A 26,172-nucleotide genomic window follows, 5' to 3' on the forward strand; every position below is an offset into this window, starting at 1 on the left:
TTTTCACTGAAAAACTGTATTTAGATTCTGGATGGCTGCTTTGCAAACAAGCTGCTTCTGGGTGTTTTCCTTGGCCTGGCCTTCCTCCGTGAGTGATGGTGTTCCTCGGCAAACACTGCCCACGGCTGCTGTGGCGGGGCGCAAAGATGCGTCCCAGCTCCCGCGCTCTGCATGATTCATTGAGGGAGCCCGTGTGGTTCGTTAGGTCTGAAGTCAGAGTCCCTTTAGGCAATGTCTTGCTGACCTTTGAAGAAAGAGCAATTTTTGGCTTCTCTGCCCTGTTAACTCTCCACAGCTGGGCGGAAGTTACTCCTCTGGGACTCTCCAGCTGGAAGGGACAGAAATAACGGCTGAGCTTGCTCAGTGCCACCACTGTGCTCAAGGCCTTGTTTCCATCAGCTCCTCAGGCCCTGATGCCCACCCCTGAGGCATGACCAGTTACCCCCATTTTATTGGTAGAGGAACTGAAGGTATTCACCTGGTAGGTGGCAGAGGTGGGAGTTGGTCCCAGGTCTGTCTGACCCAGAGCAGGTTCTGCCATTGTGACAGGCAACCTGTCATCTAAGGGACCCAGAATGTCCTTTAATCCCACCATCTGTTTGATTGAGGAAATGAGCAGAAATTCTAGAAATCTCTAAGTCTCTTATGTCCAGGGAAATAAATTCTACAAAGAGTCTGATGTTTTCTCTCTGGGGATAAGAACCACCAAGGTATCACCCAATGAAATCTCATGAGTTGTGACTGTGAAGTAAATCAGCTGTTTTTTTAAACACATGTTGCTGTGGCGTCCCCCAAAGTCACACCTGAGCTGATGGGCTTATTCCAATGGTGCTGCCAATGCCCACCACGTGTTTCCTCTTATTCCTTCATGTCCTGTGCTGGACCATGGAGCTTCTCTTAGAAATGGAGGAAAGAGCACAGTCATAAGATGATGGCTCAAACATGGGCTCCACAGATGACTAAACAAATGACCTCAGGCAATTTACTTAAACTCTGAGTCGTCACTTCCTCTAAATTGGAGATAATTATACTCTTGTCATCGTCTCCAATGATGGCCCAGTCTTAATCCTGTGAGGGTGGGTTTGATGTTTTGGAAGAGAGTTAAAAACCCTTTGCAGAAAAGAGCTGTCGAATGAGGTGAGAGGTCTGCCTGCGAGAAGTTGGGCTGATAAGATGTGACTACCGAGTCATGATGTTCCTTTCCTCTTGAGATTTGCGAAGTGACTCTGTAATCCCAGTACTTGGGGAGGCTGAGGTGGAAGGATTGCTTGAGGTCAGGAGTTTGAGAGCAGCCTGGGCAACATAGCGAGACCTAATCTCTACAAAAAAATTAAAAAGTTAACTAGGCATGGTGGTGTGTGCCTGTAGTTCCAGCTACTTGGGAGGCTGAGGTGGGAGGTTTGTTTGACCCTGAGAGGTTGGGACTGCAGTGAGCCCTGTTTGCACCACTGCACTCCAGCCTGTGTGACACAGTGGGACCCTCTCTCTAAACAAACAAACAAGGCCAGGCACAGTGGCTCATGCCTGTAATCCCAGCACTCTGGGAGGCAGAGGTGGGTGGATCACTTCGAGGTCAGGAATTCAAGACCAGCTTGGCCAACATGGTGAAACCCTGTCTCTCCTGAAAATGCAAAAATTAGCCAGGTGTGGTGGCAGGCTCCTGTAATCCCAGCTACTCAGGAGGCTGAGGATCTTTATTTTCTTTAAGACCATGGTTGAGAGTTTATTGCCTCTTAAGTTTTCTTTTCTTTATGAGGACCTCAGCACTGGATAGGTACTTAATTTATCTACAATATGGTGAAACTTGGTGAATGGGAACACTGACTCCCACTTACTCCTTGTGGTACAACCTTAGTTCACTGAAATTCTTGATACTTTTTCTCATTTCAAAAATGGGAAAAATGTTTCCATCCTTACAGGGTAAAGGATTAAAAATAATTCATGAAAAGCATTCTGCACACTGCTGGCATGAAGTAGGTACTCAATAAACAGTAATTAATGGGACCTGTCAAAATTACATCTGTTGTCATTGAAATTCCTGAGCAAAAAAAGTAACCATTTTTCATAGTTGGTTTTAAAATGTATGTTATTTCCAACCAACTATAACTTTTGCAAGAAATTAAGGACTTTAATGCATTTCAAAATAAACCTTTATCAGTGCCTGTTTTGTGCCCAGTTAATGAAGCATTGAAGGAGATCTGAGGTCAGGACAAGTGGTAGGAAAGTGAGGTCAGAGAAAGGAGAAAAAGATTAGTAGGTAAACGTAACTGCAGAATTGGAGAACTATAATAAGTTCCTATGTTAATGTGTCAGGAAGAGTAGACTGCTACAATCCAACCCATTGTGTTGTGGAAACTTCCACAATGTGGATGCAGAATAACATAATGGCTAACATCACAGCTCTGGAGCCATGTCTGAATTTGAACCCCAGCTCTGTGATTTACTGTGCAATCTTAACCTCTTTAAGCCTCAATGTTTTCATCTGAAAAACAGGGTGACAGCATTTGACTTACATGATTGCTGTAAGGTTTAAATGAATTAAAATGGTCAAAGCATTTTGAATCATGCCTAGTAATAACTCAACAAATGTTTGCTTAAAAAATCATTGAACTGACATTCATTTAGCATCTTCTGTATGCCAGGCACTGCTCTGGGCACAGGAGAGTACTGGCAGAGCACCTGCTGTCATCGAGCTTTTAGACACATAAGAAATACATGTATAGCAGCTCCATGAAGGAAAATAAAGGAGGACAAGGAAGCATTGAATGTGTTAGGGAAGGTGGCCAGGGATGGCCTTCTGAGAAAGTGACATTTAACTTGATGTATGATAAATGCTGGGTGATCTTAGAGCCTATATCAACAGTTGGAGGTTGAGAAAGACTAATAGCATTTCAGACCTGTGACACAGTCCTGTGGCCAGGAACTCCAAGGATTATTATGTTGTTCCATAATCATTCCTGTGAATGGAACTGGAAATTGGGTAATTATGGGAGCAAATAATCACAAGTGGTAGGCTGTGGGTAGCTGAGGAGAAAACTTAAATTAGCTGCACATCCCATATTTTAAGGAGTGTTATTTGCCTGTTCTCTGTACCAAATAATTCCAACTCTGCTTAGATCCATTTTATAGATTTGAAAAACTGAACTCCTGACAAATCTAACCCACATACAAATGTATGAGCGTTACACATTTGTGTAATACATTAACATAAAGTGCCCGTGTTCTTCACACCGCTGTCCTGTAGATGACAACACCTGTACTGAATGGCAGGCTCATTGTCTTGGCTGCCGCTTGTAGTTGTGTGTGGTATGGTCAGCTCAGCTGCTGTAGTGGTCTTGCCAGTTGTCTCTCCAATATATATTTTCACTTTAGTAATAGAATGTTGATTTTGTTAAGGGTTGGCAGTATGTCCAGCTAAAAAGGTACACCTCTCAGACTCTTTCATAGCTAAGAGTAGTCATGCGACAACATTCTGATCACCGAATTGTAAGTAGAATGCTTCTAAGGGATTTTTGGAAAATTATTTGTTTTCTGAATACAAATGTTACGCCTTTCAATTTCTTTCTTTTCTTCTTGCCTGGATGTAGATGTGATAACTGAAGGTGCAGCAGCTATTTTGGAAACATGAAGCAATAAGCACGAGGATGGAGGCCTAAAATACAAGGCTCGTGCGGCAGAAAGAAGAGCAGAGCTGGAGCCCTGCTGTCAGTGTTGAGTCTCTGAGCTGTTGCTAAGACTGCCAAACCCCAGACTGCTGCTTGCATAAGACCAATACATATACATTCTTATCTGTTTAAGGCCCTGGAAGTCAGGTTTTCTGTTAGTTGTAGAAGAATACATTTCTAACTGATACAAATAGCTTCTATAACAATGCGCTAGTGAATGCATATAAATTTCTCCTTTCTGAAATGGGCACTAGATTTTATGTGAAAACAGAAGTTGTGTGAGCAGATAATGAAAACAATATACTGTCTAGTTCTCTGTAGAATTGGCCTTTCTAGCTACAGCTTTGTCTTAAATTATGGCATCTAGTCTCCTATGTCTTTTGTTTCTTAAAAATTTAAACTGAAGCAATCTATTGTGAAGAAGCAGATGGGCCATTTGTGTCTCTAGATCTGGCTGGGCTTAGTTCTGCTCTTACTTGGCCAGATTTCTTGTCCTGGCTTTTTTTCTTTCTTGGTCACACCCTCCAGTTCTTCCTGGCTGTATTTGTCATACAAATCAAACACTGCTCTCTCTGTCACTGTGATTTCAGAGCAGTTCTTGCTCCATCATTTTGGCCAAAAGTGACTAGACCTAAAGCTGTGAAAATGACCAGAGAGAGACCATCCGCAGTACTATTTGCTTGTTCTTGGCCCTTTAGAAAAAGGTTCTTGATCAATGCATCCCGAGGTAATTGTTTTTTCTCACCCCAACTCCCCTGGCTTCAGTCCTCAGTTTACTGGAGGAAGAAAAGGGGCAGGGTTTTAGGCAGTTGCAGCCTGGAGTTGGACGCTCCCCTGCCCATCCCTCAGTGTAGCTTGGAGAGAACAATGGAAACAGCACACGCACATCCTTTAGCCATCAGCAAACAAGGACTCTATGTCTGCCAAGATATGATGGAGCCTTCAGGCTCCTCTTTGCTGTGTCCACATCTGTTAGAGATTTCCCACAGAAAAGAAACTTGGACATTTCTTCTCCCAAAGTGGTGATGGTCTTGTGGAGAGAGCATGGGTGAAATGGAGAAGTGAATGTGGTAGTCACGAACTGCTCTTGCACCTGGGAAATCATCTCCCTCTGAGTTCTTCCTTTTCCAGTAAACATATAACTACATCCTAAATCAAGAAGTGCCAGTAATGCATACCTGCAAATACCAAAAATGGTAAAAACGTTAACATGAAAGGGACCTCTCCAAAGCCCTGCTGCTGTCCTGTGTACTCTGGCAACGACTGGCTGCTACAGGAGAGATCACCGTCTAAACTCCTTGTTGTAAAAGAAATATTTTCCCCCCTAGTCTTCAGTTTCATTTTCCTCACCCCTTTGTCCTTGTGTTATTTATGGGACAAGGCCCAGGAGTGAGTTGCTGAGCTACTTTTCTGCATATGCTTCATAAGTTTTATGAACCTCCATTGAATTTGCTTTTTTGTCTCCCCAGTCTAGGCTGAATAACTCCTTTTTGGAATAGAACCCATCAGCCTGCTGAAGGCAGTGAATATGAAACCCCAGTCCTCCAGTCAGCCAGCCTAGAGCCTTCTCAGTCATTGATTTACTTCATTTCCTGACATGAGGGGGCACCTGAAATTGGGCACCCTGCTTCAGCTGAGGTGAGTGGAAGAGGGCATCTATTGTCTCCTCTGCTTCTCAGCTCATGAATTCTACTGCTCACTCCCTCTTCAGAAGTCAGGTGGCCTCTTCTCTGGGGAGCATCCCTCCCTTACACACTTTGCAAAGTGCTAAGCTAACTCGAAGCGCTCAAAAATCAGGAGCAAATCCATTTGCTAGACCCAGGCAAATGGACAGGCAGGTTGGGGCTCTTGTTTACGAATCAGGCAAAATATGGAGCTGAACCATCCAAGTGTGGTTGCCGTTTGTCACTGAGCACTCTTCTTATTTGATGGAAATGTTACATTGTTGGGGGGTATTAGAGAGAGGCAGGTCCCAGAGACCCTTGATAAAACCAAAAAAAGGGGCAGATACATCTTATTCTTTACTCTTTATTTGCTTGGAAAATAAGATGTTTGTTTTAAGATTTGGAATTTTCAGAGTCATGCAAGGATGCAGGGTCCGCTGGAGGTTAGTTGCAGCAGGCAGAACCGTGTGGCATTGGCCGTGCTGGAGATGACCTCATAACACCCTGCGTGGGAACTTGGCTGTGCTCATGGCTGCCCAGCCTCCCATTCTCTGCCTGTTTTCAAAGCCTAAATCTTCAGTCTTGCAAACAATTCAAAAAGTGTGCACATCATTTCAATATGCCCCCTTTGGTACAGCCTACAACCTTATCTGACACACCAAAGAAAAATTAAATTCCCTCCTCCCTCCCGCCCCAGTCCTCTAGAGCAAAATCATGAGAAACTGGCCTGCTGTTCCATTTCAGTCATCATCTTACCTGAGATGGACACCGTTTCATTTCTCATGTGATAGGAATGTCACTAATCCTCCAGCCCCATCATGATCTGAATTAAATGCAGGTTTGTTTTCTTTAATGCATTTGAGGGAGGAGTTTGAAGGAGGTGACCAGTTACTGATGTTTTTACCACACAAGTAATACATGAACGCATTCTTCTCATGGAAGATTCCAACAAGGCAGGAATATTCAGGGGAAAACATGATAGAGTCCTCCACTGCAGGCCCCCATCACTCTTGCTTTACTCCAAGGGGCAAGCACTATGAACACTGTTTTGCATTTGTTTAGTCCATATATGTTTAAAACACATAAATAGGAATTCTATGAATTTTGCTTTGTGACTTGCTTTTTCAATGAACAATTTGGGATAACTTTCCATAAAGGTTCAATATATTCTTCTAATGACTGCATAATATTTTTATACTAAATTTTACTTAATCTCTTCCATTTGGGAGTTCCTAATTTTTCATTAGTAGAAAAAATATTCTCATGAACACCTTGAATATTTATGTTCATATGTCAATTTTTTTTCTGGAATACATTTTTCTAAAAATTTAGTTTTTTCTAGAATGCAATTACTGAATCAAATATAATACATGTTTACAGTTTTGATAGATGTCATCCAACAGCTTTCCAAAAAGTCTTCACCAATTTACAATCCCTCTAACAGAATGGCCTAGAGCTCAGTCCTGCAGCCCTTTCCATGACTTTATGGGCATCTAACATTTCCGCTTAAAATTGGCAAAGTGTTTTTGATTTCCTGCAGCAGAACTCTGCCCAAGATACTGTGCTATGATCTTATGATTCCTTTGCTTAACAACACTTCTGTGACTACCACACACAGATCAAACTAAAGCATTTTATGCTTACCTTGAGCTCCATCTTTACTTAAGGATCCACTACAGCTGCTCTTGCCTCTGCCATCAAGAATGACTCAGCCTGCCTGCTGCGTATGGGGCTCACGCCTGTAATCCCAGCACTATGGGAGGTTGAGGCAGGTGGATCACTTGAGCCCAGGAGTTCAAGAGCAGCCTGGGCAACATGGCGAAACCCTGTCTCTACAAAAATACAAAAATTAGCCGGGTATGGTGGCACACGCCTATAATCCTAGCTCGTTAGGAGGCCGAGGTAGGAGGATTGCTCGAGCCTGGGAGGTCGAGGTTGCAGTGAGCTGTGATGGTGCTGCTGCACTCCAGCCTGGGTGATGGAGCGAGACCCGGTTTAAAAGAAAAAAGAATCCCTCAGCCTGTCTTTCAGGTTTTCCAGAATTTGGCTCCATTCCCTGTTAGTCAGTATGGTTCCCCTGGTTCCTCACATCTATTCCATGCTCCAAATGAATGTGTCTCCCACTGGTCTGCTGTATCTGCAATGTGGAACTATCTGGTACCCACCCAGATATACGTGTATCTTCAGGTCTCTGCCTCTTCCTGTCCTAGGCTCAAGTGCCGCTCTCAGCCCCAACCTTTTCCTTCTTTTTCTTTTTTCCTTTTTTTTTTGAGATGGAGTCTTGCTCTGTTGCCCAGGCTGGAGTACAGTGGCGTGATCTCGGCTCACTCTAGCCTCTGCCTCCTGGGTTCAAGTGATTCTCCTGCCTCAGCCTCCCAAGTAGCTGGGATTACAGGTGTCTACCACCAGGCCTGGCTAATTTTGTGTATTTTTTAGTAGAGATGGGGCTTCGCCATGTTGGTCAGGCTGGTCTCCAATGCCTGACCTCAGGTGATCCAACCACCTTGGCCTCCCAAAGTGTTGGGATTACAGGTGTGAGCCACCGCATCGGCCACCCCCCAGCGTTTTCTTATCTGTGCACACCAAGCTCAGTACAGTCCCACTCCTTTGAAGGCCGCCCCGGGGATGCCAGCTCACATTTCTCTACTTTTGTGTGTGCTGTGCTCTGCTGCACACTGTCCCACTCGCTACTGGATCTTAGCACTTGCTTGTAAAGCTATTATTTGATAATTATTTAACATATGTGTACGTTTTGTCCCAATTTAGATTGTAAGGCCCTTATGTGAAAGGTACCATATCTTGTTTTCCCTTTGTAGTGTTAAATGTTTAAAACAAGAGAAAGGAAAGGATATTTATTGAATACCTGCCATGGATTAAGTGCTTTTTTAACCATGACCTTATTTAATATTCACAACAATCCTGGAAAGATATTTTCATATTTCAGAGATGTTAAACAACTTTCCCCTGAGAAATCCCCAAAACTGTTCAGAATTGATTCAGTCCAGTGCCATAGTGCTTCTTAAATGTGATGCCTGGCCAATTACCCTCCAGGCCTTTATATACCAGAGTGGCAGAAGTGGTGGACACTTACTATGGGTAATTAACTAATGAAAAGTGAAAGTATGCCTTATTTGCCTAGAAAGATATTTCAGGACTCCTAATATATTTACTCTATATGCTTTTATTTTCCTTCAGATATTAAAAAAAAACTTTTAAGATCATTTTTGATTTACAGAGGAGTTATGAAAATAGTGCGGAGTTCCCATATACTCCTTACCAAGCTTCCTCTAGCATTAAAATCTTATATAACTACAGTATAATTATGAAAACTAAGAAATGAACACTGGTATAATACTATTAACTAAACTATAGGCTATATTAGAATTTTCTGAGTTTTTTTTTAACTGTCTATTTCTATTTCAACATCCAATGCATCATACTCAATCACTCTCACTACTTCTATTTAACACAGTACTGGAAGTCCTAGAGCAATTAGGCAAGCTAGAACAACTAGGTAAGAAAAAGAAATGAAAGGCATTCAAATTGGAAAGGAAGAAGTAAAATTATCTCTGTTCACAGACGACATAAACTTACAGGTAGAAAATTCTAAAGATTGTACAAATAAACTGTTAAGTCATAAATGAATTCTGCAAACTTGCAGGTTACAAAATAACCACACCAAGAAAACAGCTGCATTTTTACAAACTAGCAATGAATGATCTGAAAGGGCCATTTACATTAGCATCACGGAGAATAAAATAGTAGGAATACACTTAACCAAGAAGGTAAAAGATTTGAACATTAAAAACTACAATACATTGCTGAAAGAAATCAAAGAAGATGTAAATAAATGGAAAGATATCCCATGTTAATGAATTGGAAGACTTAATATTGTTAAGATGCCCATACTACCCAAAGTGATCTATGGATTCAAAACAATCCCTATCAAAATCCCAATGGCACTTTCTTCACAGAAATAGAACAATTCCAAAATTTATATAGAACCACAAAAGACTATGAGTAGCCAAGTCAATCTTGAGAAAGAACAATAAAGCTGGAGGTATCCGCTCTGAAATATTTCCTGATATTTTAAAATCAGGAAATACTCCTTATGCCTCGCACAAAATTTTGAAATCATGAAATAATTCTTACACCCTGCACAAAAATTAACTCAGAATGGATCGAAGACTTAAACATATGAGCTAAAACTATAAAACTCTTAAAAGAAAATACAGGAGAAAAGCTTAGTGTCTGGATTTAGCAATGATTTCTTGGATATTATGCCAAAAATAGATAAATTAGACTTCATCAAAATTAATTTTTTGTGCATCAAAAGATAATATTGAGAAGGTAAAGGCAACCCACAAAATGGGAGAAAACTTTTGCAAATCATATACTGGTAAGAGATTAATATCCAGGATGTTTAAAGAACTCCAAAAACTTAGTAAAAACCACCACAACAAAGCAATTCAATTAAACATGAGCAAATGGCTTGGTATTGATATTTCTTCAAGGGAGATGTACAAATGGCCAAGAAGCACATGAAAAAATACTCAACATCAGAAATCATTAGGGAAATGCAAATTGAAACCCCAATGAGGTACCACATCACACCTCTTAGGATGGCTATTATCCTCAAAACAGAAAACAAGTGTTGGTGAGGATATGGGGAAATTAGAACCCTTGTGTATTGCCCTAGGGAATGTAAAATGGTGCAGTCACTGTGGAAGACAATATGGCAGTCCCTAAAAAAAGTGAAATGTAAAACTACCATATGACCCAGCAATTCCACTTTTATGTATATACCCCAAAGAATCAAAAGCAGAGACTTGGCCAGACATTTGTACTGTAAAGTCCATAGTAACATTATTCACAATAGCCAAAAGGTGGTGGAAGAAGCTCAAATGCCTATTAATGGATGAATGGATAAACAAATGTGGCATATGCATACAATGGAATATTATACAACCTTAAGGAATGAAGTTTTTATGCATGCTGCAACATGCATGAACCTTGAAAACATGCAAAGTGAAATAAGCCAGACACAAAAGGACAAATGTTATGTGATCCCACTTATATGAAGTATCTAGAATAGTCAAGTTCATAGAGAAAGAAAGTAGACTGGTGGTTAGTAGGAGCTGGATGGAGGGGACAATGGGGAGTTATTGTTCAAAGGGCATGAGCATTTCAGTTCGGAAGGATAGAAAAATTCTGGAGGTAGATGGTGACAGTTGCATAACAATGTGAATGTACTTAATATCACTGAATTGTGCACCTAAAAAGGATTAAGATGGTAAGTTTTATGTTATGTATATTTTACCAGAAAAAAATAAAATAACCATAATTTCACACTGCTACCTCTGGCTCCAATCCAACTCCACAAGGTTGATTCTAGCCATCTTCCTTTCTTTGTTGATAATTTCTTCCTCTAACAGAAAGAAACTTGGTTCTCACTATCTAGAATATATTTACTTATAATGTTCAGCACTAGCACACATACAAAGTAGTTTCAGAATTGCTAACCTGGCACCCCTGTGAGAAACAAATTTACCAACTTGAGTGCAGTATTTATGTACATTCTTTTTGTCTTTAGCCTTATAGTGTCCAGTCAAGTTACTGTTTTCCAAAGTGACTTAGCTCAGATCCTTTCTTCCTCACCTTCTTCAATGTAGTTATGTCATTCATTTGTAATTCAGTTAAGTTCATTTGTCACAGTGCCTACTCGACAGCCAATGAGATCATGCATTTGGAGTGCCTAATGCACTACCTGGCATGGAGCAGGTCCTTAAGAAATATGAGCTGAACCTGAATTTGTGGCACTGATTAGTGCTGTCCATCAGCCTCATTACTTTGGCTCCATGAAATGTCAAAAGAGCTTTAACCAGGTTTCAAGTGTCTGTGACTCAGAACTAAGGTAACTGGCCCACAAGGGTCAAGTCAGAAGTGCTGCCCTCATTAGCATCATGTTCTAGACAGCTGAGTCATTTATCATAGGACAACAAATCTGGGGGTTTAAATGGTGAATAACAGTGAAAGATGTGAATCATGCAAGGGACAGAAGACTTCAGGGGTGTAAAACTGTGCAGAAACCCAATGCAATCAGAGGTGATTCCCTCATGTCCTTGTCTCCTGAAATAGCCCGCAGTTCTCCTCACATTAGCTCTTACACATTATAGTCAACCCTTGATTTCTGTAGTGGATTCTGATGCAATTCACCAGTGCCAAATGATGCATCTCTCTGGTCACTTGAGATTCAGTTAGGATTTTTTTGGTTGCAGGCAACAGGAACCAATCCTAGCTAACCTAAGGGGAAAAGGGATGTGCTGGAGGCAATGAGGCAGCTCACAGAATTGAAGGAGCAGCTGTTGGATTTTGTTTTAGAAAAACAGTGACTGGGGAAACCCCAGGAAGCACAGTAGCAGGAACCAGCTATCACTGTGTCCAGGGCATGGCTGCCAGGATGAGTCAAGTCCAGAAACTTCTTTATGTGTCTCTTCCCTCAAGGTTCAATTCTTCAGAGTGTCCCTTGGCCATAGCCTGGGACACATGCTTATCTTTGGTGGGAAGGCAGAACACCTTGAATAGAGAGCCGCCAGTGGGAGCAGTTGGTAAACCCCAAACAGCAGATGTTCACTACATTTTATGAGGTACTCGTCTTCCTCCCATTTAATGTGAGAAATAAGTTAATTTATCAATAAAACAACAAAACAATAGACTCTCCTTTTCCTTGTTTCCTACAAGTATTAAATTCCAATCCTCACTGCCAGGGCTGTTATGAGCAGGTGGGGTTGGCTTTGCTGTTGTCTGAGTGCTGCTCCGGGCCATCCTTCAGGGCAGTACAAAACCTATGGTCAGGACAGGTCCCCCAGACATCTATCCCACCTCTTTTCAGCCAGCCCTTTGCCATAGGGCTTGGGTGTTGGTTTGAAGCACTAGGATTTCCCCAATTTCACATTTTATGAAAACCTCAAATAACATCCAACTAGAAATTAGGTTGGGTATGAGAGTCAATTTAATCCAATACCAAGCTTAAGAGTGTGAGCTTTGCAAGTAGAGTGACTGGAGTTCAAATCCTGATGTGGCCCCACACCAGCTGTATGTTCTTTGATGTTATTTAACTTCTTTAGGGCTTAGTTGCCTCATCTGTAAAATATGGAGAGGGTCTAGCAGAGTCAGAGGCAGGAGCAATGGGTTTGGATGCTTGGGTTGATTCTCTGGTGCACACTCATTAGTTATATGATTGTGGGCAAGTTACTTAGTATCTTTTCATCTTTTCCTTATCGGTAAAATGGGATAATAGTAGTGCCTTCATCCAAGATTTGATCTGAGAACTAAATGAAATAATGTACATAAGTTGCCAGTGGTGTTATTAACACTGAGTTTTCTGGAGGATTACATGAGCTTCTGTATGTGAGGTGCTTGTCGTAGTCCTTCCTTGCTAGGGCAAGACCTTAGTAAATGGTGGCCACTGATACTGTGTGGCTTCGTGGCTGTTTGTGAATTTCCTGTTTTTCCTTACACTGGTAAGGAAAAACAAAATCACATTGGTCTGGGTAACTGAGTTGCTTGTATTTTAAGCAAATTGCTTCATATCTGGCAGGAGATTCCCCATTGCTGTTGTTTTCTTCAGATAATTCTAAAAGATTGCAAAGACCTGAGGAGACTTAGAAAAAGGTTTATAGACTGATTTGATTTGACAATCAAACTGCTTCTTGAATTTCTGAAATGGTGAGACTTGTGCTTCCCTGCAAGACTCTTTTTGTTTTTCCAAGGTAGAGCTGAGAATGTAGTCTCGTAATTTAGATGAAGGAGACAACAGATAGCCCTTTTTGAAAAAGTCCAAGTTCTTTGTCCCTGGTTTTCCAACAGATTTGCTGAATTCTCCACTTAACTTTGCTTGTGGAAACAGAAATTCTTGACTGTGTCCTGATACTAGGGGTCACCCACAGATCCCACGAACAAGATTTGGAAGCTCACCTTCTCATTGGCTGTGGAATCAGGAGGGTTTCTCTTCAGGTGACCTGGATTTCATATCTACATCACACGCTCTGCCATTCGGCTTTTTAATTCCTTCTGAGTTGCCGGATGCTGCTGTCCGTCCTCACTCCCCCGTGTTTCTCTATAGGATACCTAACCTCTCCCTGGGGGACTTCGGTCTCTCACAACCGCCGCATGATTTCCTGCTGATGGTGTCCTTGGGATGGAAACTGCTCTAAGGGACAAGCTGTTTTGCAGAATTACTTTAACCTCTCAGTCACTGTGTTACCCCCTTGGTGGGCCCCACGCCTGTGTCTTTCTGGGCTCCCAGACATTCCTGTCCTCCAAGGGCACTGCTTCTCAGCTGCATTTCCTGGGGTCCTTTGAGCTTCCAGTGTGGACCTCCCCACCCACAGCTCAGCTCTATAAACTTACATCTTCTGGGGAGATTTGCTTTTTAATTATTCAGAACGACATCTTCAGGACTCCTTAGAAGCTGCCTTGTCTGACAGTGCTTCAAGATTCACTCCTCAGTCTCTTTTGTAATTCCTGTGTGTCCAGTAGCTCATACACATTTCATATTTATGACAAAGCTATGGTTTTCTGGCAAATTTAGTTTACAAAGCGGCTCGCACACACTGTCTCCACTGACCCTCATAAGACAGGTGTGAAGCAGGCTGAGCAGAGCTGTGTCTTAGGTGAGGGTTCAGATTCTAAATATAGTACATAAGGTGAAAGTGGCACATGTCCAGAATTGCCTTGGAAAATACTGAAATCATCTGTAAAATGTAGCATCCTTGGTTAGGGTATACAACTCTGTGTGGTCATATGTATATATAATTGTGTGTGTGTGTGTGTGTGTATATATATATATATATATATAAATTTTTTTTTTTTTTAGACAGAGTTTAGCTCTTGTCGCCCAGGCTGGAGTGCAATGGCATGATATTGGCTCACTGAAACCTCTGCCTCCTGGATTCAAATGATTCTCCTGCCTCAGCCTCCCAAGTAACTGGGATTACAGGTGTCTGCCACCACCCCTGGCTAATTTTTGTGTTTTTAGTAGAGATGGGGTTTCACCATATTGGTCAGGCTGATGTTGAACTCCTGACCTTTAGTGGTCCATCTGCCTTGGTCTCCCAAAGTGTTGGGATTACAGGCATGAGCCACTGTGCCCGGCCATATATTGTTAAATATAGAAGAGAATCAAAGTACATATGTAGAATATAAATTTATAGCACTTTAATTTTTAAAAAGTATTATTATTATTGCTTAAGCTATGTAGTTGGAATTGTCTAAGAAGGGCATGATGTGCCTCTCCTAGGTAACAGCTCCTTTATGAAGGAGAAACCTGGAGCATGGATGGGTTAAGGGACCAGGGCACAGCTCTGCAATGTGGAGTGGGGCCTTGAGCTCATGCCTTCTGACTCTGATCCTAGTGTTCTTTTTTTCTTCTCTTGCTGCCTCACTGTGGCTGAAGGGGATTTAACTATTATTTTCAAACATTCCTTTTCCTTAACCATTTGTTGTCCATTTCCTTACTTTCCAAGGTTTACATAGGAAAATTCTCCCACATTTGTTGCCAATTTTTCAAAATAAGTCCAGTGTTAGACTTCTGTCCTGAATGCCTCTAACTAGGAAACTGTCTATGGACTTCAGGAAATGTTGTGTTGGTGAAACCCCATCTCTAGTAAAAATACAAAATATTAGCTGAGTATGGTGGCACATGCCTGTAGTCCCAGCTTCTCGGGCGGCTGAAGCTGGAGAATCGCTTGAACCTGGAAGGCGGAGGTTGCAGTGAGCAGAGACCGCGCCACTGCACTCCAGCCTGGGCAACAGAGCGAGACTCCATCTCAAAAAAACAAACAAACAAAAAACAAAACAACAACAACAACAAAAAATAGAAAAGAAAAAAAAGAAAAGGAAATGTGTTGTAGGGGAAAAGTCATTGTATTTGTCAAAATATAACTAACTTTAGTTTTGCTTATGAGCTATTTGGCAGTTTGAAAGCTTCTTGAAATTCATTCCCTTGGATTTCAAAAATCCACCATTCTTCTGCTAATCTGTAGTATCACCTGGCTACCCAAACAGCTGGGGACACAAACCCACCTGAACACCTGGGGACTGGGGCAATGAGGGGACTGTGCTCTTGTCTTTGGAAATCCTTTTCTGCATCTCCGCCTCAGAGAGCAGCAACTGTGTTCATTTCTGGGTGAACTGAGTCTGGATCTGGTGAGACTTAACCTAAAAGTTAGAGTACCTTGAACAAGGTAGGAGGGGCACAAAACTCACTGTTCAAATGAACACTCACTTTCCCAGTCAGAAAAAGAATTTATTGAGCACCTACTGTGTACCCAGCACTGTGCTTGGTGATATGGAAGACATAAATTTAAAACCTGGCTCTGCTAACTTCAAAAAAGAATTGTTGAAAAGGGGAGAACATGTTTTGGGAGTTGACATAGGAATCAATTAGAAAATGATGTAAGTCGCTGTAATGACCACCATCATTGTAGCTAAATGCAAAGTCTGAGTGCAAGTGGAATTTAGAAAAATGAGGTAGAGGAAGATGAGATATGTTAGGGAAGTCCTCCTGGGTCTTTGAAGGCTGAAGGCTATATAGTATGATGTCTAAAAGGATGGCCTTGATATACAGTAAGACTTGAGTATGAATCACAGCCTCATTTTAGAAGCTGTGTGACATTTGTGAGTCACTTCATCTTTCTGAGCTTCAGTTTCTCAGTATCTAAAACAGGGAGAAGACACTATAGGCTTGCTGTAAAGATTAAGTAGGAAAGCATGGATTGATGGAGGTGCCAAGTTAGTTCAATGGGAGAAAATACGGTGTTTTCAACAATCGGTGCTGTGCATTTTACTGTGTGTAAATTATTCCTAAATAAAAAAAGACAGCATGGGAAAGTACATAGTACATGGTACCTCCTCATTAATGGTGGCTGTGGGTAATACAGGTGTGAACAACAACACTAGGCATTTTAGTTTTGACCTCCTACCCCATGAAGCCAGTGGCTCCGTCAGCCATCTCTCTTGCCTGTCAGGATCCTAGGGGACTCACACAGGACCCTTGCCAGATGCTGTGATGTTCTCATTCTCTTACCCCCAATGATGCACTTTGCCCAGACAGTCTTTCTGGATAATTGTTCAGGAATCAAATCTCTCTCTCATATAGATATATATGCACATAATCATGGATGGTCCCTTCCTTCCTTCCTTCCTTCCTTCCTTCCTTCCTTCCTTCCTTCCTTCCTTCCTTCCTTCGTTCTTCCCTCCCTCCCTCCCTCCCTCTCTCCCTCCCTCCCTCCCTCCCTCCCTCCCTCCCTTCCTTCCTTCCTTCCTTCCTTCCTTCCTTCCTTCCTTCCTTCCTTCCTTCCTTCCTTCCTTCCTTCCGTCCTTCCTCCTTCCCTCCCTCCCTCCCTCCCTCCCATCTTCCTGTTTATCTACCATCTTTATCCTATCTCATTCCAAAGCCAGTTTAATGTGGCTTATAAAAATATGCCAGCCTTTAGACAAATTAGTATAGGAAACAAATGTAAAACCAAAACCACAAAGAAAGGCACAAGTTGGTCCTGAACCCTTGCTATAGTCAGGCAACAGATTTGGCTCTGAGCTTCCTAGCCACAGCAACAAAAAAGGGAAGTACGATTAGTTGCTAAACAGATCACAGAGCAGATTCGCTTTATCCCAAAGCAGCATCTTGAGCTGGTATCTGTTATTCAGAGCTCCAGGTTTCCAATTTGTTTGCCTGAGTGGTGGATTAGTGTAAGGAGAGAAGAAACTGGGTTTTTTTTTTGTGCTTGGCTCAGTTTTCCTGGCAGGGACACACTGAGAGTTTCCTTCTGGAAGTGAATGGCGCTGGGGTTCTCCCTCCAGCAGAGACAGCATTATTTGTATTCTGAGCCTCTGCTGTCATCCGCTGTGTGGATTAGCTACCTCACTGCACAGTTCATCCTCATGCTGTTTTTCTGAGATCTCAGTTTTGATGCTGACACCTTTTCTTGAGTTATATTCTGGCCAGACAAGCTTGTCACTGAATGGCCGATCCCAGCAGAGGTCTTTTTCATTCTTCTTGGCTGTTTTTCTTTGAATATGGTAGACATACTTATTCCCTTCTCCTTCTCAGAGTTATTTTAGACTTTGAAAACTCATCTTAGGGTTTTAACTGGAGCTATCAAGCACATAGATGGAGACACATTTTAGATAGAGAGCCCTTTCCTAGTGACCCTTCTAAAAGTGAGCTACCGAAGTGTAGGCGGTTGCTGGTCTTGCAATGTATTATAGATCCATCTTCGGCATGCCTTAAAGAGTCCCTTCCCTTAAGAGTCTGCCATGTGGTAGCTGGAAATGAGATTTTCAGAGAGAGTTCAACGGAATTAAAACTTGACTTCAAAGAAGGGGCAACTTGTAGTATTAAGTACATTGAGGATCAAGCCTGGGTTTTGGGGGAAATGGATTCCAGACTAACTTCTGGATGTTAGGCAGTAAGAGAACCCGTCTGGGCCTGCTTTCCTTACAGTGCAATGGAGGAAGTAATTTCAGAAGATTGATATGAAGGCCAAACAAGATGTAACACTTGACGGTGTTTTGAAAATCCCAGGGTTTTAAATTGTAAGTGTGTAAGGGAGAAGACAAGAGAGAAATATTTTCTAAATTTGAGCACCGGCATTGAATTTATAGTAAAAATGCAAAACATTTACTCGAGACCTATGTGAAGTAAGTGTGTGTGTGTGTGTGTGTGTGTGTGTGTGTTAAGATTTTTGGGGCCAGAATTGTTTCTTCAATCTTTCTTCCTCTAAATACTGAACTTCTTCCTGTTGACACTGATATCAGGGCATTTCGAAAATGTCTCTTTTCTTACCTCCCTTGAGTAATATGTTTGACATAATGAGAGTTTCATAACTCCTGTTTTCCTCTTTGCGTTGGCTACCAGCAACCTCAGAGCTATATTGCTTTTTCTAAATAACCATGATACCCAAGATGCTTGAAGCATTTCCTTTTTGCATCTTCTTTTTCTTGTCCTTCTGATTTTTTCGTTGTTGGTTTTGCATTTGAATGGCCTTATTGAATATATCTCTTGTTATAAGTTGTTCCAGATCTTTTTTGGAAATACAAGTACTTTATATAAATTAACTTGGAAGTGTAAATAATGTCAACAGATAACAGCACATTACAAACCCTGTCCTGTGGGCAAAATGAGTTCTAATTCAACATCGCTCTTCTTGTCTCAGTGGCTGAGAAAAGAGCTCTCTTGAATTCTAAGGCAGCTGTAGCAATCAATGGCTCCCACTGAAGGAATGGGTGCCAGGTGGGAGGTAGCAGGCACTTGAAAATTCTCTAGATTGGTAGAGAAGGACAAATTTGGGCCAGTTCCTTACCAGCAGCTTGGAATAGTCTCCTCAGGCAGATTTCCCTGTCTCCTTTTGTAAACATGTGTATAGTAAATGCTTGGCACTGAGACAAGTACTAAAACTTCAAAATGCATGTAAATCACCTGGGGATCTTGCTAAAATGCAGATTCTGATTCTTATTTCTGGAGTGGGGCCTGAGAATCTGCATTTCTAACAAGTTCCCAGGTAGTGCTGATGCTGCTGGTCTGTGGCCCATGCTTTGACTGGCAAGGACCTAGAAATCACTCAGCTCAATCTGTTGAATGGAAGAATCTGACTTGTTCATGAGTCATACTTCCCAGTTTCAGAAGTGGTCATATCAGTGCATCTGCCTTCCCGTAAAAATCTTAATTCTTCAGAGTTCCTGATTTCTAACTATCTTCCAAGAATTTTCTGCTAAAAATTTATTATCTCTTCTACCTTGCAATGAGCTTCCTCCTTTCTTTCTTTTTCTCTAGACCCACACCATATTCTGAAGTCCATTCCCAAAGAGGATATGCTGTGAGCTGTAGTGTCATTAGATAGGAGTCTAATCTCCCTAGTCTTAGAGGTCGACTGGCTTGTACTTTATCATAGACCTGGGGGATCTCACAAGGCCTTGCACCTATTGGGTTCTTCTTAGATGTTTATTGACTGATTGATAGACCTGTGGTTCTAAATGTTTTCAATACAGTCATGTACTGCAAAACGATATTTCAGTCAACGATGGACCATATATGTAACGGTGTTCTCATAAGATTGTAATGGAACTGAAAAATTATATTGCCTAGTGATGTTGTGGCCATCCTAGGGCCACAGCGCAATGCATGACTCACATGTTTGCAGTGATGCTGGTGTAAACAAACCTACTGCACTACCAGTCCTATAAAAGTATAGCCTATACAGTTATGTGCAGTACATAATGCCTGACAATGAAAATCAACAACTATGTTACTGGTTTCTGTATTTACTATGCTGTACTTGTAATCATTGTTTTAGAGTGTACTTTTACTTATAAAAGAAAGGGTAACTGTAAAACAGCCTCAGGCCAGTCCTTCATGAGGAATTCCAGGAGGCGTTGCTATCACAGGAGATGACGGCTCTATGCGTGCTATTGCCCGTGAAGACCTTCCCGTGGAACAAGATGTGGAGGTGGAAGGCAGTGATATGGAAGATCCTGACCCTCTGTAGGCCTAGGATCATGTGTTTGTTTGTCTTAGTTTTTACTTTTTTTAAAAAGTAAAAAAAAAAAAACAAAACAAATTTGAAGTAGAAAAAAACCTGTATAGTTCAAGGTTGGCCGGGCGCGGTGGCTCAAGCCTGTAATCCCAGCACTTTGGGAGGCCGAGACGGGCGGATCACGAGGTCAGAAGATCGAGACCATCCTGGCTAACACGGTGAAACCCCGTCTCTACTAAAAAATACAGAAAACTAGCCGGGCGTGGTGGCGGGCGCCTGTAGTCCCAGCTACTCAGGAGGCTGAGGCAGGAGAATGGCGTAAACCCAGGAGGCGGAGCTTGCAGTGAGCTGAGATCCGGCCACTGCACTCCAGCCTGGGCGACAGAGCGAGACTCCGTCTCAAAAAAAAAAAAAAAAAAAAAAAGAAGAAAAAACCTGTACAATCAGGATATAAAGAAAGAAAACATCTTTGTACAGCTGTACAATGTGTTTGTGTTTTCAGCTAAGTGTTATTACAAAAGAGTAAAAAAGTTGAAAAAATGGAAAAGTGTGTAAAACAAAAAATTTACAGTAAGCAAAGGTTAACTTGTTATTGGAGAACGAAAAATATTTTTTATTAATTTCATGTAGCTGAAGTTTACAGTGTTTCTAAAATCTACAGTAGTGTACAGCCATGTCCTAGGTCTTCACATTCACTCCCCACTCCTTCACGGATCCACTCAGAGCAACTTTCAGTCCTGCAAGCTCCAAGCTGCCCTACACAGGTGTGCGCCATTTTTAATCTTTTACACTGTATTTTTACTGTGTCTTTTCCATGTTTAGATGTGGTTAGATACACAAATACCATTGTGTTACAGTTGCCTACAGTATTTGGCACAGTAACATGCTGTGCAGATTTGTAGCTCAGGAGCAATAGGCTATATCGTATAGCCTACGTGTGCAGTAGGCTCTACCATCTAGGCTTGTGTAAGTACACTCTATGATGTTTGCCCAGCGACGAAATAGCTTAATGCTGCATTTCTCAGGATATATCCCCATCATTAAGCAACGCATAACTGTAATTGAGAGGAGTCCAGGAAATTGACAAAAATTGGTGACCCTCCATCAACCTCCCTGGCTTGCAGAAGCACAGGTTAATGTATACTGCAGCTGCCCCAATCTTCTAATAATTTACTGTGAAGATTAAGACCCTAATCTTCAAGAGACCAAGAGGTGAAGATGGGTATTTGTGTTCAAGCACTAGTGAATTTGAGGCCAACTTTCAGACAATGCCCATAATGCTGGTCACCACACATGGGGCAATGGAGACCAAAGGTATTCACAACACAAGGACTATGGCTGGAAAGTGCTAGAATGTATGCTGTGGGGTTGCACGTGTGAAGCCACTGGTACCACCCCCATGCCACATGCTCTTTGCTGTTGCCTTTTCCCACTCTCTTGTTCGCCATCGTTTTCCTTCCTGCCTCAGTCAGAGAAGTGAATCAGGGATGCCAGGTGCAATGAGCCAGATTTCTTCCCTGCCCACATTGATATGAGATTTAGTAATACACAGTATTGCTTAACACTGGCATCCTAGAACTTATATATCCCTGTAAATGGACCTCTCTTCCATTATTCCAGTTAGTCACACTGGCATATGATTATAATTGCTTGAGCAAAGGAAGGGCTCCACATATGTAGCAAAGCATCACTTGTGAGGTGTGTCAAAAGAAACTTGTTATTAGTCATGCTTCAAGCATCCAAGTTTGTGAATAATATATTTTAAAACATAAATTAGAGGAGATTCAGATTTCTGTATAATTTCATTCTATTTGACTTGCATTTGACATGATTTTATGAATGAAAGGGAGAGAAAGGATTTATTATAAGTAGTGGGTGGTAATCTGTGTATACAACAGATGCTGAATGACACTTTTGCTATCTTGAAATATTCAGTTAAAGCCCCAAAGCCAATAAGGATTGGATAAGAAGCTCCCAGGGAATTGCTGCTTGATAGGTCCCTGTAACATCTAAGAGGTGACCAAACCAGCCCTGTGATCTTTAGCTTAACAAATATCTCCAACCTGTGCACAGAGAAGATAAAGATTCAAGGGGTGTTATCAAGGAAATGAATCATACACTCTGGGGGAGAAGGCTTTGGTTCTTCCTCCTCAGCCTAGGGTGGGAGCTTCCCGAGGCCACCAAACTGGGTCATAAGAGCACCAGTCAGGAAGCTTTTGTGCCCACTTTGCACCATCATCCTTTTCCCTGCTCCAACCTGGAGGAGTGATGGCTGAAGGTGGAGATGCTGTAAAGGGGCAGTGGAAGTGCAGACCACTCTTTATGTCCATGCGGGTCAGGGCAAGACTGGGTGGGATAGGTTGGGTGTTGAGGGTGAGGAGGCTGAGCATTGAATCCCATGGGATGGATATTTTGATTGAGACTGGAACGGGCCTGAGAGTGAGTCTTGATGACCAGAATGAAGCTTGTTTGTTGAACTGACAGTGACTGGAATGTTTTGGGATTTGTGAAGTTGTGGTCCAGGGGCAGAGAAGGGAAATCTGATAGGGCAGGTCTGAAGGCAGTGGCTGGGAGAAAATAATGAACCCTGATTGATTCAGGCCGTCTGATAAGCTGGTTGTTCTCATGATCCTGGGTGTACCATGGAGTACATCCTGTCAGGGCCCCTCATCTGTGCTGGGTGTCTTAGGGGAAAATGTACTGAGAACCTTTGGGCTACACCTTCTTCACGTGCCCTCAGTAAGCCTCAAGAAATGCCATCTTGGTGTTCAAGGAGTGGTCTGAGGAGTGTATGGAAGCCCCTGTCCTAGAAATGTCCCTTATTCTCTCATTTAACACTTCTCTCACTGAATTAACAGAGATGCTTTGCTTTTAGGAAGTTTTCATTTGAAATATAAATATTTACATTTATATGGAAATAGTCGCTGAGGCTGTATCAGTCAGTGACTTTGTGGGGTTGCTTGATGGGATCTAGTCTCTACCCCTGCTCAGAAACATTGCTGGCTCCCCGGTGCCTGCGTAATTCACTCCGCACCAGCTAGCCTGGCATGCAGGGCCCTCTGGGAATTGGCCCCACTGTCTTCTCACTGGTCTCCTCCTAATTTCTCCACCCTGCCCCAGACATCAATGTATCCAGCTCTTCTGGAGTCCGTGTGCTCTCTGGAGCATGCAGCTCACTCCCCCCATCTATTGCCATCATGCCCTTCTCCCCAGTGCCACATTGGAAGAGTCTACTCTGGGCTGGGTTCTGAGGCCATCTCCTACCATCTTCTGAGGCCATATTCCTTGAGCCTCCCAACTGATTTTTTTTTTCTCCCTTAATATCCTTAATGCAGAAACCAGCCCCTGTCTTGATAAGATGACATTACATATCAGGAGTAGGAAAAAGAGAGGCGGAATTTAGCAAAATGACAGCTCAGGAAGGTTTTACTGGACAAACTCTGGGACATCTTTCAAATATATATTATCAACAACCCCTTCCCCTATTTTTTATTTTTAGGTCTAACGTTCGCCTTTCCCTCTCATATTGAGTCTCATGAGATCTTCCCTGAGTGTTGTGAGGGTGCCCCTGCTGCTGACCCGCGAGGTCCTCCCTCAACAAGCCTCGTGTGTTCAGGAACTGGCTGATGAACGCTTGCCTCCTCCTTCCTGCCCTTCAGACCTTCACAAACCACAAGGCTTTAAAAAAAATTCCGACGCCTGTAGGTTTAAGCTTTACACCATCCTGTAGCTTTGTCTGTGTACAAATCTAGCATACTGCCAGCCTCAGAATTTTCAGTCGGCTCCCCCTATAGATTGTATACTTCTTGGCAGTTCCTTCACTTGTTCGTTGGTTTCACACATTCTACTCCATGCAGAGTACTTTATGCTTTGTAGGTGCTTAATAAACATTTGGTGAGTGACAACCCATGACATCTGAACTTACAGAGAAAACATTCCAGAGGGAGGTAAATGAGGATGAAAGGAGGCTGTTGGCAGAGGTGAGGAACTAGGGGCTCTGCAGACCGGCTTCCATGATGCCGCCATTTGGCCTGAGATTGGCCTGGAATCAGCTGCACCATTCCCCTTCACATAAGGCTACAGACTTTGGGGAAGGAGAATCCTTCTCCCTGCTTTACCTCTATACATATTCAGGCAGCTCTGTGTGTGTGTGTGTGTGTGTGTGTAATATTGGAACAGGCAGCACAGATGAGGGCTTGGCAGTGAGAGAAACTGTAGCTTTGACCTCTTACTACAAAGTATGATGAAGAAGGCTTGAATTTTCAAAGGATTCAACTGTGTCTAATACCAGGTGTGTGGTATAACATTCTTCCTTGGCTGGGTGGCAAAATGTAACATAAATGCCACACCCAGAGCAAAGGGGTAAAAGAGACACACTAGTGTTTCCAGGGTAAAATTCTCCCTTCTCCACAGAGCCTTCCAGATTCACACAGTCCCCTCAAATCTCGCCTTTGTAGAAGATCCTACAGAATTTAATACTGGATGCTGCTCAGTTTAGCCCTCGATGATAGTGCCTTGCTATTTTTGGTTAGTTTCTTTAAAAATATAACTTCTGTCTTCCATTTACTTAAATCTCTTGCACGGCTTCTTTGCTTCTTGTTATGTGAAGCAGTGCTGAACACAGAGGAGGAACTCAGTAACTGTTAATTGTTTTACTCTCTAATTAGGCCCGCTATACAGTAGATATTATTGGGTGCTGGTCTTTAGGGGTGTAGGAAAGGAATCGGGGGAGTCATCTTCGAAGATCAAATGCGCAAATCTTAAAAAAGGCTGCCTCTCTCTAGTGGCCTCAGGGACTTGAAGCAAGATCAACTGACTTTTAAAGAAATAAACCACAAGTAGTTAAGAAACACAAAAGTTCAATTTGCATCCGGTGTAACTCTGTGAGAAAATTTCTGCAGCAGAAGGAAGTCTGTTATTCTTGACCTGAACTTTAGTATTCTGCAGTCATGTGGGGCTGCCAAAATACTCCTAATCCTGACAAAGTTACATTCTTATCCATAGATCATAAGTGAAATGAGAGGAATTGAGTGATAACAGAGAAAAAATTTCCCCACTTGGCACATACAGACAGTGTAGGTATATGTGTATATATATATCTAAATCAAAGTAATTGGTTAGTGTAATGGAAATTTAATCTCAGTTTAAAGTGGTGTTTCTTCTTTATTTGATGTGCATTATTTTAAAAACACAGCAGAGACATAGCCTTTAACCACCTCCCCCATGCCTCTGACATGATTCATACTGAAGTTTTCAACTAGCAGACTTGGAAAGTGCTTTTTAACTACAGCTCATATCATTAGTGTTTCTGCTGTATAAGCAGAAAAAATTGGGATGAAGCTTAGCAAAAGGCTTCGGGAAAACATAAAATACAAAGGGTAATAGATCTGTTTCTTAAACAGTTTTCCTGTGTAATGCGTACCCTAATGATTTTTTTTTTTTTAATTAAAATATTTTCACCAGTCTCAGAATGAGTAACCCAAGATTATGTTGTTGGGATAATCTGTGTTTCCTGAGATGTGTTAACTTCAGGGTCACTGGTCTTTATTCACTTCTTGCTCTGCCAGGCCACAGACTGCCTCTTTCTCTTCTTTGCCCTCACAGCTTGGTGTCACCTCCTGATTTTGCATCTGAGCTCTAAACCATCAGCTCCCTGATGGACATTTCAGACATATTCTATTGATATTTCTAACTCAACAAGCCTCATGATATTATCCTTGTGTTAACATTGTTGTGACATCCTCCACACACCCAAGTCAACTTGGACTTATTTTTCTGTCTCCTACAAGCAATGGCTGCTAAGTCCTGTTGATTCTGGCTTTGAAATGTCTAGAGAATACCCTCTTATGTATTCACTTCTATTTCTGTTGCCCTAGTTCGGGCCGCACTCTCTCTTGCTTGCCTGGACCATGACAAGGAGCTGTCTAGTTGGTCTCATGGGCTGCTATCGATTTCCTCTCAAGAGTACCCTTGAAGTTGCCCCAGAGTGCTCTTCGTAAAGAATGACTTGGTGATGTCCCTTTCCTCCTGAAGAAACTCGTGGTGAGTCCCAACTGCCTACCGAATCTGTTTCCAACCTTACTCTTCAGCCTCATTTTCGGCAACTCCCTGTCATCTCCCCACATTGAACCCCAAAAGACAACTCACGATTGCTCGAGGAGATGTCCAATTTCATTCCTTTGTGCCATTGCTTGGGTTGTTTCATGCCTAGAAACTTTAGCAAGAAAACATGCAAATATTCTGCAGCTTCTCTGTGCCCCCTCACACCTGCCTGCTCCAAGCGTCATTCTTCCTTTGCAGTTAAAAAAA

At 42.2% G+C, this 26,172-nt stretch overlaps 1 long non-coding RNA gene across 1 annotated transcript; it reads right to left on the reverse strand.

The window, feature by feature from the left end:
* On the reverse strand, positions 1-26,172 carry LOC144339036 (uncharacterized). The gene is made up of 2 exons (XR_013413592.1): positions 26,011-26,172; positions 1-1,319 (listed from the first exon to the last, which is right to left on the reverse strand). It is a non-coding gene; the product is annotated as an uncharacterized LOC144339036 (long non-coding RNA).

This window comes from Macaca mulatta, chromosome 2 (genome assembly GCF_049350105.2).
Source record: "Macaca mulatta isolate MMU2019108-1 chromosome 2, T2T-MMU8v2.0, whole genome shotgun sequence".
NCBI lineage: Eukaryota > Metazoa > Chordata > Mammalia > Primates > Cercopithecidae > Macaca > Macaca mulatta.